We start from the raw sequence: 17,608 nt of genomic DNA, 5'->3' as shown, positions 1-17,608 counted from the left end.
TTCAGATTTATTTTTAAAACACAGCACACTGCTAATCAAGGAAGTAACAAATACCACTGAGTAGGTAGTGAAGCAGAGCGTTGCATTTTTCCATTTCTGTCAAAGATGAAAAATTATTTTCTTCTCCTGGGGCTTTAATGCCATGGTATCTCATCCCTAGGCTGGCTGACACTAGTCCCCTGAGAGCAGAAGGGATGTAAAAGCAATGATTTTATGCCTCACCATGGATTTTATGTCTCTTTTGTTCCTTACATAGAGGAATAACAAGCTTTAAACAAAAAGTACATTAATGTGTGTCACGAGTCTCTGTTTAGTACCTGAATAATGCAAATAATCGTGCAGACGAGACAGACAGAACCCCCCAAAAAATGTCTCATGGTGTAATATCTCCTTCTGAGACATTCTGACCTTTCAGCGACACCTCTGCCTGCTCTCACTTGCTTTAAGAAATGTAGCACCTACAATCATGTGTTAAGCTAGAAAATTAAAACCCATTAAAATCATATAAGTGTGGTGAAAGTGCCAAATGATATCCCAAAGCACAGATCAGACAAATACGTTCCTTATTCATTGAAAAAGCATGAAAAAGGTTGCCTCCTTTCATTGTGTTTGTTTCAATAGTTTAATTAAAAACAATAACAGCCTCTCAGAATCATAATATTTTCCTTGTCGCTTGTTAAATAATAGAGTGTGTTTATTTTTCTAAGTGTGGTAATGAGGATGAAGCTACTGTCACAGGCAAGGAACAGATGATATGTAGATTTTCAGTAATTGCTAGTTAAAAAAGGCTGTCAGCAGAGGTTAAATTTTCCACCGTCAAAACACTTATGGATAAAATTATTGGAATGCATGCTACAGTGCATGTACAAAAATGATTATTCAGAATCAAGAGAAGTACATTTCCAACAACACTGCACACACTGACAGACAGTGAAGTGCTAGCCACTTTTTGGAAAAGCACTTTTAGTTTTCACACTTCTAAAGTTTCTATAGCTGTGCAAATATTCTGGCTCGTTCGGAGCATTAATTAAAGTCGTAAAAATACCTTTAAAAAAATAAGAGATGATCAGTTAAGTTATGTAAATATGACTGTACACTTAGATAGATGCTGTTGGATTATCTTTTGCAAACGAAGACGTTCAGTTAATTTAAAACTGCAGACAATGACATTTGTCACCCTGAATTTGCCACAGAAGACAGTGATCCTGAGACACTGCGTCAGCCAAAACAAAAATAGTAAAAAGGTTAAGAACATGATTCTGTAAAAATAGTTATATTACAAATAATTCACTTGGTTATGTTATCAAACACTTGAATGGTAATATGGAATTTTATTTCGTTATCCACTGTGACAAAGCAAAGAACTCAGTTAAGATGCATATACAGAGTATGTACATACTGGTACATGGATTCATACCCTGCGTCTTAAAAAAACACTTATTTCTGAATACATATCGGAGGTTAATTTATTTATTAGGTTATTTAATACATTTCCTGATGTAAGCAGATGACTGTTACTGTGAGATCATGTAATTAAATAACAAATTAGATAGTTAATCAAAATGAAAAAATCTTATGTATGAAAATGTATGGATGCAGGCACTAGTCATGGTCTCATCATTCAGAAGGACATGCCCATATGACAACCGTGTTGCTGGTGCCTATCTTCAGTGGAAACAAGCTGTTCAAATGCTGAATGTTTAGGTGCTATAGTATTGGCCTGTGACTGTGCCCCTGACAGACAGTCAGAAGATACTTCTCCACTTGTGATTTAGACTCGGTTTAGCATATCTGTCTCTCAATCAGGTTAAATTGGTTAAACCTCACCTTTCACTGCAGTGTCTTCATATAACTCAATAACCACATTGGGGCCTTTGTGATTCATAATTGTTCATTGGGGGAACAATGCCAATACAGTCACAACTCTGCTCCAACCTGTCTCACAAATGCCTGCTGAGTGAAGCAGCCTGCCATGATATTATTCATATGGCCTGTTGACCACAGGGGCTCAGCTTCCCTGGAATTCTGTGCAAGCTGGGTTGCATCAGTGTTACAGTGATGCAAGGCACAGCTTCTTACACAAAGACCAGCATGTCCCTGGCAAAGAGTCTTTGTAGCCAGTGTCTGGAGAATCAGCTGGAGATATTTGGAGAAACCCAGAGATATCCTGTTCACACCTGTAGCTCTTGTAGGGAGGTGACTGCAATCTGGGCCTCTCAGTGTCCAGCCTGCTTCAGCACTCTCTCTACGGGCTGTGTAACCCATCTTATGGGTCCTTCGTAGAACTTAGAAGTATACTTTGGCATGGGAAGGGTAGCAACAGAATTCTCACAGAGCAACCTGTAGAATTAAAGAAAAGAAATTTGGAATGCTTCCACATTTCTAAATGTTTATGAATAGTTAAAAGTTAAAGTCCAAAAGTATAGTACAAAGTATATTGCAAAAGAAAAGTGACTGAATGTTGAAGCATTTAGTTCATAGACGCGTCCTCATTATAAAGGTGTTAGTGATTTTACCTTCTGCAGCACTCCTTTATTCCCCAGACTTGCTTTCTCACTACAAGCCAGCGTCTTGAGAGCCAGGTGGAGATACTTGTATAGTGAGATACACAAAGGTTTTCTGTTCGCACCTGCTGCTCCTGTGGAGAGATGACTGCAGTCTCCTGGTCCTGTCTGCTTCAGGACTCTTTCTGCTGGCATCAGTGGCTCGTCACCGGCCTGCCTTGATGATGTGTGTGGAGCTCCACTGCTGGGATCAGCGGTGCCACTGGGGGAGAGTGAAGGGGGCTTACACAATCATCCTTGTTGCAGAAGTGTTTCACTGGAGCCACTTGACCTATTTTAGGGGTATTTAGGTAGTTACTTGGGAGGGAGTGGAAGATGTACGAGGAAGTTTTGTGTGGGATGGGGCATGCTTACTCCTAATTGTGGGATGTGTTTTGTTGTGTCTCAAAAATCAGAGAGAGAATGGTGAAGCGCGTTTAAAACCGAGAACAGGAGATACCTCTTTACTCATTGGGTTTGGAGAGTATAGAACAAGTTCCCCAGCCATGATGTTGAAGGTGATACCCTGGTGTCTTTCAAAAAAACATCTGGATGAGATCCCCTAGTCAAGACAGGGTGCCCTTTTTTTCACATAGGGTTGTGAGGGTATGGAACAAGTTATCTGTAATGATAACCTGGCTTCTTTCATGAATTGGCTGCAGTACATGCACGGATGTTTTTCACACTTGTAACCAAATGAGCTAGATGGGCTGAAAGGCAGGAGAAAGAATATTCTGGCTTCTTTCAAGAAATGGCTGGATGAGATCCTTGGATCAATTACTGTAAGTGCTAGCTACCAATCAGGCTAGACGGGCCAAATGGCTTCCTCTCATTTGTAACCTACAGTATCTTATGCTAACAAAAATTTGTTTGGCATAATGTAACACTCGGCACACGTTTTGAGTTATAGCCAGCCCCCACAACATATTGAAGGAGCCCGCTAACCTTCCGCCCCACCGCCTCACATCCTAGATCAGTCATCTTGGAAACGAATTTTGACACATCTGAGAGCATCGCATGTGACCAGTGAAATGCTGCAGATGCCGTGTTAACCAGTGCAGCAGATGGCTGTGACCTCCCTGTGGTTTAATCACAAGACAGATTAAAGAATAGCACAGGAAGGCAGTGACAGGAAAACAAAATAATGCTGCCTGGACGCCTTCATTAGAAGACCGAGCAACAGCGCAGCTGCATTTACCCCTCATAAAACACAATAAATTAAGAAATGGAAACCAAACCTGCAGCGGGATTCAGTCATGGTTTAACTTGTGTCACCCACTGAGACACTGCCTGCCACTGTCCGAACCCAATCCCCTGGGGAGAGAGGAGGATGGGTAAATAAGGCAGCTCACACATGCAGCAGACTGCTGTGATTGTGATTGCAGCCTGACTCTTGGCTGTGCTTCTCTAAGGTTGGCTACAGTATATCAGGGAGCCCTGCTATGATCGGATCAGAATGCCAGTAGAGCAGTGGAATGGTTAAAGGGCTCTCAGATTTGCTTCATGCACTTGACTGATCAAAATGTGTTGATGGGCTGCATTCTGAGATCTGTTGTCTAGCAGCCTAGTGGCAAGCAGGTCCTGACATCATCTGCATAACGTACCTTAAGTGCATGAGACATTTCTCATCTGCTGTTATCAGGAGTGACTGGTTCTGGGCTATGGGATATTTCATTCTACTGGATCACTCTGAAGGCTTTCTATTCCTATATTGATTGTAGTGTAGTGTTCTGTTATGAAATCAGGGGAGTTTGTATATAAAAAGAGGTGGTCATCAGGAGAGACCTTAACTCACTTCACATAGAGTGGGAAAAAATACCAGGGATGTCAGCAGCCAAATTGAAGTCAAATTGATGCACGTGGCTGACAATTGCTTCCTTGTCGGAACAGTGAGCCTACTACTGGGTCCATATAGATCTCGTGGTTTCCAGCAATGTAGACAGAATAAGAAAAACAGGAACCTTTGTGAAACTGTAACCTACGATATGAAAATGTATTGTGATTTATATATAGAGACTGCAGGTTGGGCAAAATGAACGTTTAGAAATTCAGAAAAGCAGATTATGGAGGAATGTTGCAGTGCTTAAGATAAGCAGAATGGGACAGGATAGATATAGAATCAGAGGAGAATGAATGGAAACAGTTTAAAGATATTCTGCCTGAAGCACAGAACAGATTTATCCCAAGAGTGAGTAAATCAAAGGCTGGAAAGCAGTGGTTTAATAAAACGGTTAAGAAAAATACAGGGAGAATGAAAACACTTTTTTCAGTGCTCTCTTTATATTTAAAAAGAAAAGCATTTGGTTAAAGAAAAGGATTCTAATGACCTGCAAGCACAAGTATAAAGGATGTTAGAATGGTGAGACAGAGACAGAAATGAGTATTGTAATGGTGCAAAGGATCAGTAAATTACAATGTATGCGAAAGATAAAGGCTGGATATTTCCAGATGATTAAAGGTAGATGGCTGATGACTAAAAGAGCACTCAGGTTCCTCACAAAGGAAACAATCCCAAACAGTCCTCAGGCTGAGGAAAGACAAAGGTTTATATTAAATAGTATTGTACCACCTGATGCCAGGATCACTCTGACACTCTGAGATAGGACAAGATTTTAAAATTGTTCAAATAAATGTTAATTTCCATTCATTATTTTTTCTCATAATCATAATCACATTACTTTTGACACCCGCTTATCCAGTTCAGAGTCACGGTGGTCCAAAGCCTATCCCGGGAGGAATTGGATGTGAGGCAGGATACACCATGGATAGGATGCCAGACACACACACACACACCAGGCCACTTTTACAGAAGCAAACTAACCTACCAGCATGTCTTCGGACTGTGGGAGGAAACTGGAGCAGCCAGAGTAAACCCATGTAACCACGGGAAGAACATGCAAACTCCAAGCAGATAGCACTCTAGGAATTTAACCTTGGGCCCCAGCGCAACAGTGATACTGTCAATGGGATCCACTACCATGCCACCCTTGTTTTTCACGCCTTTAATTATTCTCCTGAAATGCGAACAAATTCCCAATGTTCCAGCAGTGGAAAATAAATCACTTAGCTTATCAATATTACTGATTTGTTTGAACGGATTGGGTTAGGTGGGGTAATTGGATAAGGTTTGATAGTGAACAGCTGTTCAGTATTATACATTTCCTGCACGTTGGCATTTAGCACTAATTTTCATCTCGGCAAAGACGTCATGCTGAATTGACTAGGATTTTAACTGCACTTTTAAAATCCCATCCCTTCTCATGTTGTCACGCTGAGGCATATGGTCACTCGGGTTAGCAGAGATAAATCTCCAGGGCCTGGCAGTGCTCTACCGATTGTACTTAAAGAACCAAGAGATGTGATCTATAGACCATTAACAAAACTCTTTCAACAGTCACTCAACATAAGGGCAATATCCATTGACTGGAATATAGAACCAGTCCATAAAAATGATGATAAAACCGAGCCAACAGTTACAGTCCAATAAGTCTTCCTTCTGTAGCCCTGTAGAAATGTCATGCTGCACCCCAGTGGCGAATGTTAGATATTCTTAGTGGAGTTGTGCAGGAATGGCTCTAATCAGACTGAATATGTGGAAAGAGAGGCAGGATAGAGAAATAAGGAGAGGGAGGTTTCATGATGTTGCTCAAGTCCTAGCCCCCCTGAACTTTTGTCTCTACGCCCACTCCCACAAATACACGTGGTTTCCATTCTGCAAGTCTTTATGTAACCAGAGAGGAACAGTCACAGAGTGTTACTCTGCCAGTCTTTCTGTATCATTTTAGTATGTGGCTGGCCTGGGATTCCACATGACCATGCTTAACATAATGTCTGGTGATGAGAACAGAGTGATGGCGGATCTCCAAGCCAAAAAGGACAATTTCCAGTCCAAGGTTCGACAACTAAAAACAAATTGATCACTGAACATCACCTTGGTAGCAAATATTACAGTACGTTTCTCAAAGCAGATAGAAGGCTGCAGCCCTTCTCCAAGGCATGGACTTTCAGGGGAGAGAGTGGTGGTTGTTGTTCTTCATCTAACTGTGGGATATAAGCTGTCAATCTCTCCAGTCTCCAGACCTTTCAGCACAGAGGAGGTTTACCTGACCACCACCCATCTGTGTAAGTTACCAAGGTAGAGACAGGAATGTCCTGCTTCTCCTCCTGATTGCCACTGGTACCTCGGCGATTAATGTGACCGGCACTGCCCGAGCCCCAGACACAGAGCTCACTATGCACCTGGAGGGAAGTAGTGTTGGATTCCTTTCATCACCCTGGCTGTGCCTGAGTGCCTCACCTATTACAATGAAAAGGGCTTCTGGAAAATAGGAAATCTGTTAATGAACTGGACATAGCCCCTGTTATCTCACACAGATACAGCCTGGTACTGTGGATGAGTTTGGTTTTCCCACAGGGACAACTGCAGACCTCTGCATGAACTATACATTGGGACATCAGACAGTCACATCCTAAGGAACCCTGATCTCTGCACTGTTCCGTTTTGGATGTCTGGTGCAACCACCCTGACAGATGTTAGCAGATACGATGTCATCTTGACTTTGAGAACAGAGAGATTGCTCCCACCCACCAGCTTTGCTTCTGCTGTATCTGCGGGTGGGAGCTTTCAAGCAGGAAAGCACAATGCCATGATAAACACAGCTGGTTTTTGCTGCCTGGAAGTTTATCTGTGCCAAGAGCTCCTGGCATCACCTATGCATGTTCATGTTCTGACACCTGAGACATTGTTAAGCACTTTTTAATTACCTAGGGTACAAAACGTGACTTAGCTTTGTCTGATGGACTGGTTAAAAAGCAGGACACACTGTACACATAGACTGACCAGTCTTAGACTGGTACTGGTTTGCATGTCTGTTCACTGCCTGGCATGACTAGATTTGACTCTCTTTCCATTCTGCAATGTTCAGAATATTCCTGCCCATTTCAAGGATTATGTACTGTACTGAGGTCTATGAAACAGCCAATAAAAAAATGGGCAAATAAAATAAGATAAACACAACAGGAGAGAAAAAATAATGGTGCTCTTCATCTTCATAATCGTCCATTGAAATTTGATTGTTGATACTCCTTTATGTATTTCTGCATAGCTGGCTTTTTGTGCTGTCCTTCTCTATTTGTTTCCTGTAAAACAAGAACGGTTCTTTTAAGGAGGAAAGGGGAGAAAAAAGTAGTAACATTATACTGCCTCTTAGTGGATCCCTCATGTTTTGAAATTGTGTTTTCTTTTTTTCTGTCTCTGTATTACTCAGTGAGTAAAATCACTACTTAGCAGAAATACTGTATAATATTAAATGTGAGGTTGTGGAAATGATCATTAAAACTAGAGAAGTAGATTGTGTATGGTTATAAGATTCTAGGGAATAGTCAACAAGGATTTAGAAATAGTATGTCTTGCTTAAATAATGTTTTTGAGGGCTTTAGACAAGAGACAACAGTAAGGGAGGCAAAGTACATGATATGGATTAAATAAACTTGTAATTAGGTTTTTAGAAGTATTGTGAGAGCATTTCTCAAAACAAATATTTCTTCTCAAATTGCAGGCAGTAGGCATTCAAACAGATGCATGTGCTGTACTTGGATTACTAACTGGTTTAATTAACATAAAACAGGAGGAGTAAATACTGAGATTGAGATCATATAATTTTTGGAGTACCTCAGGGATTTGTATTAGGGCCACTGCTCTTTAAAATTTATGTCAATGATATACAGTAGATTCTTGTTTAGTTGGTAAACAGTATTGGGGAAAGTTATATTTCTAAAAGAATCCATTACAGTTACTTGTGTAAGGGATTGTTTTTTGAATTAATAAATCTTTATATAAATTGCTGTTAAGATGTAATATAACTTTTATATTATATAACTTTTAATGTAACTATACACAAATTACATAGATTATAGTAAGTGATGAGTTTTTAAAAAATCCTTAAGCTTCAAGTTGTTTTTAAAAAGTAATTGCTTACACTTTTTTAAAAAATCACCAATACTGAAATGTAGTCAGATTTTCAGATGATACCAAAATCTGAGGAATAGAAGGCATTGAAGTAGAAACAAATTTTGAATGATTTTGAAAAAAATTCTGCGACGAATGGGAAAAATCATGACAGATTGCAAAACAAATACAGAGTATGACATGTAAATAGCAAAAAATCTATCCATAAGTATAATATGGAAAACACTTAGCTTGTAGAATCTATCTATGAAAATGATTTATGAGTTAAAGTAGACAATTTTATATTCTAGACAATTGGGGAAGCAATAAAAAGAGAGCTAGGTTATAGCGTCAAGAGTGTTAAATCAAATGATTTTGTTTAAATTGTACATTTATTAAATTGTGTGCAATTTTGTTCACCACACAAAAAAACAACACCTCAGAATTAGGTCATAGGAGAACAACCAGGTACATATATTCCAGATCTCAAAGGAATATCTTTCATAGCCTTCCAGCCTTGAACAGAGAAAACTAGGGGAACCATAGCAAATAGTTTAGTTTATAGTAAATAGTAAATAATATATAGTAAATAGTTTATATATTCAGATGAGATGTTAAACACAAGTTCTGACTTGCATTTTATAATTATATAAAACAGAGTTTATTAAAGTCTAGCCATTCCATGGTATTTCCCCAAAGAGGAGTATCACTGTGCTAAGTGATCTCGAGAAGTGATGTCACCACCTTCTGAAAGCTAGACGAGGTGAAACTCTGTAGCACAGAGGACATGGTCTATAGGCGTGGTGGAGTTATCTGCTGAATATGGAGTGGTGCTATACTGCACATGCTCAGAGGCCACAAGTGGCTGGGTTCCTACAACGGCAGGGGCAGAGAGAACTGCACTCATCACATCTGTAAGTCAATCCAGATGTGCTGTTTTTCCTGCATCACAGTGCCAGAATACACATAGACTTTCTGGCAAGCAATTTCAAGGTCTTCCAATTCTGGTGGATTGGAGTTTTGTTTTCTCCAAACGTCAATCCAACAGAACACTTGCTTGACCAGCTCACCAAAGCCAATAACAAAAGCGTCTTCCCAAAGTTTACAGAGCTGGAAACATCTGGAGAGGATGAGTAGCATGATATTCCACAGTGGTTTGTCCAAAAGCTAATGACGTCTATGAGTCAATGATGTCCCAATTGTGCTGGTCAGGTCATATCAGACTGTAAACGTATGATGACTTTTTGATTCATTTTTGGTCCACATTGATTTTGTATCATATCTCTGTCTAAAGTGCTTCAATAAACATATCAGAGATGTACTATGCAGTATGCATCAGAATACATTTCTAAAATTTTGAGATTACAGGAACAAAGTACTCTGGTCATTTGCTGCTTTTTACTGAGTAATTTAAAATTGCTGATATAAAAACGTTCCAGCATGATGTGCTCAGAGCAAATGCAATCTAACATCATTGATTCTGCCACGCTTCCAATCTATTAGACTGTATTTAAGAGGCCAATGCAAAGGGGAGGAAAAAGCATCTAACTTCAATGATTTGAGTGAAAAAAGTTACCGGACCTTTTTTTCCCCACTCGGATCAAGATGATGCACCGCTGATTGTGGCCTTCTGCTCATCACAGCCCCTCACTGCTTTCCAATCCACCCCACTGTAGAGCCTCCAGATCAGTGTTGTTAAACCTTATCCTGCAGTCTATTAATACCCCTTTCATAAGCTGACTTCTCAAACAAAGCTTTGAAGTCTAATCCCTCTCTTCTGCCAGTAAAACCCTTTGGCAGTCACACGATAGGCATATTCTTACACAATCATAGGAGATGACTAAAAGTACCTTCAGATATGTATATATTACACAGTATATATGAAATCCTCATGTCTTCTGTCTCAAAACTCATGGGCTTTGGGTAACTAGTGTCAAGTCTGAGGAAAGTGGAACATGTTTTCTGTCAGCAGTACAACAACAAAGCAACAAAGTTGAAAACTTTGATGCGACCATAAAATGCCTTAAATCACGAATTGCAAAATTTGTTCACCAAATCAGTTCAGCTTCATAATTGTGTTCAGAGGAAAAATCTAAACTCTCTATGTGGAAGCAGCATTATGTGGAAACAGTGGAGGACTAAGGTCCAGCAGTTTTTGTTTTTGTTTTTTCAATTAAAAGTGTTAAAGAAGTCAGGTTAAACTAATGTTCGGCTTGTTAAGATTATTAAGAGCAGAGGTAAAAAAGAAACCCAAAAGACTAGAGTTCGGCCCCACTGCCTTGAAGACCCGTTCACACTCGTTCGATCGCAATGTGGATGTCTGATAAAGAATCACACCAGCTGTGCAAAGAGCTGGAATATCACAGAACTGTGAGGATGATATGTGTAATTCTGGGGCTGCAGTGTTTTTTACACTGCCACAGTGAATACACAGACATGTTAAACTGTGCAAACTTTCAATAATGGTTAAGACACTCAATATTACAGATGATTGTAATTAACATACTGTATATAAACAGCAGCTGATTCCCTATTAACATTTGCACTGCACTGAGATATTTTTTGTCCTAGTCCTAGGATGAAGCCTGTTTGGTAGGGGTGTCTAATCCCGGAGAACTGCTGTGTCTGTGAGTTTTCTTTTCAAATGAGTCCTTATTGGCTAAATTAGCCTTTAAGTGTCTTAATTAGACCAGATTACCAGCTTCTAGCAGCTCCTGTTAAAGGGTTTTTAACCACAGACACACAATATCACCATTACTAAAATTCACATTAACCAGTTATCATCAGGAATCCTACTGTCTACAGCTGATGCACACAGTCATGAGTCATCTCCTGATCAGACAAGTAAGTAGCTCTCATTTAGTAATTCACCAACAGACACATGAAATGATGATGCACTAAGAAGGTGGCGTCATTAAAGTTAGCACAGCAGTCAATCTGCCTGTAGGTTTGAATTCTCTCACTAATCTCCAACCACGTACTGTAGATTCATTTCTACAGGGGAAGTGGCAGTACAGATATTGGTCAGGTATGTTGCATTTAGAAAGGTTTGCTTAGATGGTAAGTGTGTCTTGAAATGCCTGGAAGGATGGGATGTAAAGCCAATGAAATAGTAATGTAAAAAACATGTACAGTATTGTGTAATAGACAAATATTTGCATGAGTTTTCATAGCTGAATTATTATTTATGGAATTAAATTTCCCCCCAGATTCCAAAGGAGAACATCACCAAGCTATTAGTTTTAATGAGTCTTTTTAAGTTTAAAAAAACTGTATTCCGGAGTGTAGTTCTGAATGCTTCAACTGCTACGCTCCACTGATTATCTGATATCACCCAACCTATTCATCTTGTTGACCTGTACTCTTATACTAGTGCTCCCTTGTCCTTCAAAAATAATAAGGTCAACTTTATGCTTAGAGATTTGGATACATTTTGCACACGGTGAGCAACCAATTTAATACATACTGTAGGAAAAAGGTTCCCTCAGTGTAGACATTATACTTTTGTACCAGAAGAGAAAAAAAATCTTTATTATAAGACAAAAGGAACTAGCTTGTCTTCTTTGGCTCTTTTGACTCTTGGGCTTTGATCTCTGACCTCCTTCCTGCTCTCTTCCTCTTTCCTCCTCTCTCACAATCCAGCCTTCTTTTTAGTTTAAAAATAAAAGAACAGGCTGCTTCTGTTCTTACCTGGGCTCAATAATAACTAATACACATCAGGTGCCAATAGGATAACCACATTACCTTTTTAATTAACTAAAACATCTTACTGATACCTGGCCAGGTATTGTTGGAAGATACACTGTAATTAAATCCACCAATTAGACAATAATTTCAAGTGCCAAAAGTTTTTTTTTTTAATTTTATGGCTACTGCCACAATGCATGTATCTTTTAAGGAAAATAAATTTGCTGAGCTGCTCCTTCATGATTGACTGTGATATAATCACAAGGGTTAAAATGCTGCATAAACACTGATCCAAGTCATTAGTGAGAAGAGTGATTGGGCACAGGTGATTTTTTTAGCCTGTTGAATCTTAAACTTGGTAAAAATGAAAAAAGAAGCATCAAGAAAGGATCCATTATGCCCTCTTGTCAAGGGAGCAACACCTTAACACTATTGGCACATTGTAGGAAAAATTTGAAAGAAAACATTTATAAAAAATATATGGTGATGCGTTTGTTTCCGAGCAACAGACATCACAGCTCATCCCACAGATGTTTGATGAGGCTCAAGTCTGGTGAGTAGGGCATCCTTGGCACAACTGTGACTCTCATTTCACAAGAAATTCTTTGTTACTCGAGCAGCAGTGGGACGTGTGCTGTCCTGCTGGAATGGGCATGATGTCGCATCAGGACGAGCTCACAGGCAGGGCGGAGAGTGGGGCCCCAGGACCGGATCAATGCTTTGATCAGAGTAGCGCTGTGCAGTCAGGTTGCCCTCAGTCACAGCTGGTGGACCTCTAAAGCGACTGGACACTCCTGCCCAGGCCATTGCACTTGGGCCTTCCCATCAATCTTGTGACTCTTGGTCCTGCAGATCGTGGCTAAACATTAATAAGCATATGCAAGTGGGGAAGAGTGTTGCATTATGTTCGCAAAATGCCACTGCATTGTTGTGCATTGTCTGATTTGTGGAGAATACAATTCACTGAAGGACTTCATATTTAGAAATATGAATCACGAGCGATGGTTGAAGCATAAATCCAGTTTTAATTTTGGGGGGACTAGTGGAACAATTACTACTGTCAAAGCCTCTTTTTATCTTTATTTAAGGGTGTATAAGGATAAATGTAATAGAGTTTCAGATTTAACTGAATTGCTGAATGTAATGTGTGGTACCTGTTTATCTTTTGCAGCTGGTGAACATGGGAAAGCAGATTTGTTATGAACTCATTGACACATTAACTCATAGAGGATACTGGAGTGTATGTGAGGGGTAAATGCCAGTGTACAGTACCTCAGCCAGACCATCCTGCTGAACTCTAAGTGCAAAATAACCTTGGAAACAGGGCATTAGAAATGCAGGGCTGTACTCATAAACTCTTACCTCCATGCTAATTTGCCACCTGTTCTTTTATTTTTAAGTGGGAAAACAACATAAAAGGAAAGAAATGCGTTACATAAATCTTTCAGGCTTTTTAATTTAAGGTTTACTAAATTGAGTTGGTACGTTTCTTTTTTTTAATTTTGGAACATCAGTTTATTTTGCCCATTATCAGAAAGTGGCTTTCAAGTCACAGTTCCCAGGAAGATGTTAGAACTTTACCTGTAAACTACAGGCCCACCAAGTGGTGTCTGTGTGCAAATTCATGCCGAAAAAGTTTTACAGATTACATATGGAGGAGGGCATGTTGCCATGTACTGTACTTTGGTTCAGTCTTTGTTCAGTTTTCAGTATCGTGTACAGCTAATGTACTCCCGAGTCTGAGTCAAGTATTAATGCAACAGATTGAGGAGAATGTGTGATATGTCCTTAAAATATCTTTTGGAAACACCCACAAACATGGAGTGTGCCAAAAAGGAGCCAGCCCACTTAATTACGCTGTAGTTAGAAACTTTGGCCAGTTGTCAGTAAGTATGCAGTACAGAATAACACCCTTTCTATAACCATTCCTTGTAACTGTATTATGTTTTACAGTATTGTGAAAATGCTGTTGTCCGTGTATAAAATAGTATTGATTTTTGTTTCTATAGTTTATATATCCTTCGATCAGTCCGTCCAATATATAAAAGATTTAAAAATGTTTCTGGACGCTCTGAACACAAATATCTTGAAAATAATAATAATAAAAAAATGAAATAGAATGTGGAAAGTTGTGCGTCCAAATCCCTGGTAAGACACTGCTGTTGTACCTTTGAGCAAAGTACTTCACCCGAATTGCTCAGGTTGTACGAGCCGGTTGCAGTGCGGTGACGGTAGCGCCCGCTGCTCCTCTGCGCCTCACAGGGATGTTGGTCGGACGGGCTGAAGAAGCTCTTCTTTAGGTCAGCCGGTAAGACTCCTGTTGAGCGACGCTGGAGACTCGGGTTCGAGGTGGGGGACGAATCAGGGCAGGAGCGGCAAGAGCAGAAACCCCAAGAACAAGCATTCGCTACAATACCCAGCTGTATTTGGTGCAATTACAAGTCGCTTTACATAGAAACATCCACCAGCTAAAATAAATGTATCTGCACTCGTTTGTGTGAAAACTTTTTTTATTAAAGGTAAATTTAAGATCGATTCTTTGTTCATTATGCTGCCTACGGAACGCAGAGAAACCAAGGACATTTTTGTCTTGGAAATTACATTACAGACACAGACACCTCTACTAAAGTTAATACAGTAGTAATGATCCTTTCCCTGTTGTTTCATAAGAGCAAAGGTTATGCCTCAGTGACCTCCCCAGCTATCGCAAATTGGCAAAATGGTTTTAAATTTCAACGGCATACGACAGCTTTCAACATATTTATCAATTTTTAAAAATAAAATATATCATATTGTCTGCTGCTCTTCTGTGTTAATATCTGCCTTTGATTGCACATACAGTTATAAAGCAGCAGCACAGTAGCAATTGAATCCTATCAACTGTTTCGAATGAGTCTTGTCTCATTGTGGTTATATTATGTCATAGGCATTTTTATTTACAAGGCAGGTTTTAATTTAGCTTTTATATTTGTTTTATTTCAACGTGGCGATAGTACCGAAAATATTAGTTTTCCTTCTTGCTTAGGATGCAATGTTTAATAGCGTGACGTAACGTAGTTTACCATTTCTAAGTTTCAAAACGTCTTTACGTGCAGAAGTGAAAATATACAGCCGTCCCAGAAGTGATATTTTCCTAACACAACGGTTTTTTCTTTATAAGGAAATACAAGAGATTGCCTGTTAATCGCAGGGTTGTACAGTATAAAAAGGAAGTCACTTGTTTGGCTTTCTAATTTGGTTTAACCTTTCTGAATTTCAGAGTAAAATTTGCCCTGTTTTGCCGTTTGATGCTTTGCGCAGTGCATCCCTGCAGTAACTAGTCTTTAGAGTCACAGGGCTGGGTCTGATGAGAAAGCTGAATGTGAAGGTTTCGACACTTTTTTTATAACTTCGTAATTGTGTTTTCTGAAAACCGGTTTTCGACTGCAGATTTCCTAAACCTGTCTGGAGTGAGGAAAAAAGGCCGACGAGGATATGTATTCGTGAATCAACCTTTAACTTAAGCCATCACTGTTTTACACTTGTGTAACGCAACGGGGGCTCAGGCGGGCGCCCTTGCCGCATCTGGTCGGCCCCATCCCGACTGGAGGCTCGAACCCGGGCTGACCAGTGGCGAAACCGGTGTACATAGTCGCGAGATCACCCGGACAGCTAAATTTCCCATTTTCCCTGGTTTTGCACCTCTTTTATACATGTACCAAATTACCACCCCATGCTAGTGAAAATGTACCCGAATTGACCCCAGTGTGTTGTAGAGTGTTGTGGTTGTTGTGCCGGATGCACGTCCGATTAATAAAGAGTGCTGTGTGCTTGGTAAACAAGTGCCCGAGTCCCTGTCTCTATCCCGTCGGACTACGATCCCGTAGGCAATAGGCAGCATCATGCGTTTAACAACTGAAGCTGTTAAAAGCATTCCATATTAATACAATCTGTCGCTGTCTTTCTCATTTCATGGGAACAAGTAGAGTTTTCTTCCAATGCCGAAAAGAGAAAAAAAGAAAGAATGAGCCTTCTTCAGGTGTGTGTGAGAGAGGAAGACCGGCAGTTGATGAAGCTGGAAGTGGAGAGGAGGCAGGAGTAGGAGAGGATCAGTATGGACACTCAGGTGGTGTGAGGTTGAGAGAGGTGAAGAGAGGTGTGATGTCAAAACCTACCAATGAATAGAGAGGATTGGAAGGGAACAAGTCTGTCGTTCAGAGAAGGTGGAAGGTTTGATCCTATTTTAAAGGTAATTTTGGTTTCGATGTCTTTCTGCAAAAGAGATCAGTATGATCATGGATCACAGGTGAAATGGGAAACCATGGGCTTGGAGAGATCTTTCATCCTCACAGCCCTGACATGTTCCTGAAATGGTCTCCAAGTCTCCTTCTTGTCTCACCAATGTAAATAGCTGGGCATTTTCTGCAAGTGATGCAGTAAATAAGGTTGCTGGAGGTACAAGATATCATCTGAGTGATCCGAGAGGCCTTTAAAATCTGTTCCCACAGGGCAGGACGAGGAGATGGCCTGTAGAGTGCATGTACCCCCGACAAGCTGGCTGATGTTGCTATACCAGGACTGGCTGGCCCATTACACAGGCAAGACCACACGTCACCCAGTCTCTTCCTGCTCTCCTAGACCAGGACACCCAGACGAGCAGGATCCACCCACATCCTTGGTTCAATGTCCAGCAGCTCAAGATCCAGCCCTAGCACCACCCAGGCCACGCCCGAAGCACAGTTCACAGCTCTTCCACTGCAGGAGGTGATGATCAGCCCACCAAGTGTTCCTTGGTGAACGAGGAATCTAGAGGAGAGGGCTGTCTAGTGTGCTGTTCCCCCCTGATGTTATTGACTATTTTTGTGTTTTGTAATTCCTAAAGCACTGGATCAAGAAATGGTTCTCTCAAATAATTGTTTGATATTTGCAGATGGTACTGCAAAATTAGCAAAATTTTCCTTAAGAGAGCCCCAGATGAATGACAAATGATGTTATTTTATATCTGCAGTAATTCAGTCCTCTTTTAAGATTCCTCTTTGCTCTCTGTAGATTTGTTCTCTGTATTTTGTGAGTGGCTGAGTTGTGTAAGTTCATTCTTTTCTTTTGGATTGGCAGACTTTTCTTTCAGGGATGCAGGATAGGGAATTTCATGTCCTTGAGGGAATGCTGACACATTATGCCTCATGAAGCAGAGGTTTTGCCAGCAAGAGGATATATATTTTGATAATATTGGTAAGGGACTGAATTTAATCAGTTGTGATTGTTCAGCCCAGCCCCCCCACAGACTTTATAAATGAGATACAATTGTCTTCCCAAATCAAAATAAATGGGTCACAAAAGGTTCTCATATCATCAAATGTTTTCAAGACAAAAGCCAGCTGTGCAATATTGACTGAATAATTTAATCCTGTCATTGCAGAGTTGATTTAAAAATAATGTATTTCAGAAGCTA

Source organism: Lepisosteus oculatus, chromosome 6 (genome assembly GCF_040954835.1).
Source record: "Lepisosteus oculatus isolate fLepOcu1 chromosome 6, fLepOcu1.hap2, whole genome shotgun sequence".
NCBI lineage: Eukaryota > Metazoa > Chordata > Actinopteri > Semionotiformes > Lepisosteidae > Lepisosteus > Lepisosteus oculatus.
The sequence above is the reverse complement of the archived record's forward strand: the minus strand, read 5'-3'. Positions refer to the sequence as shown.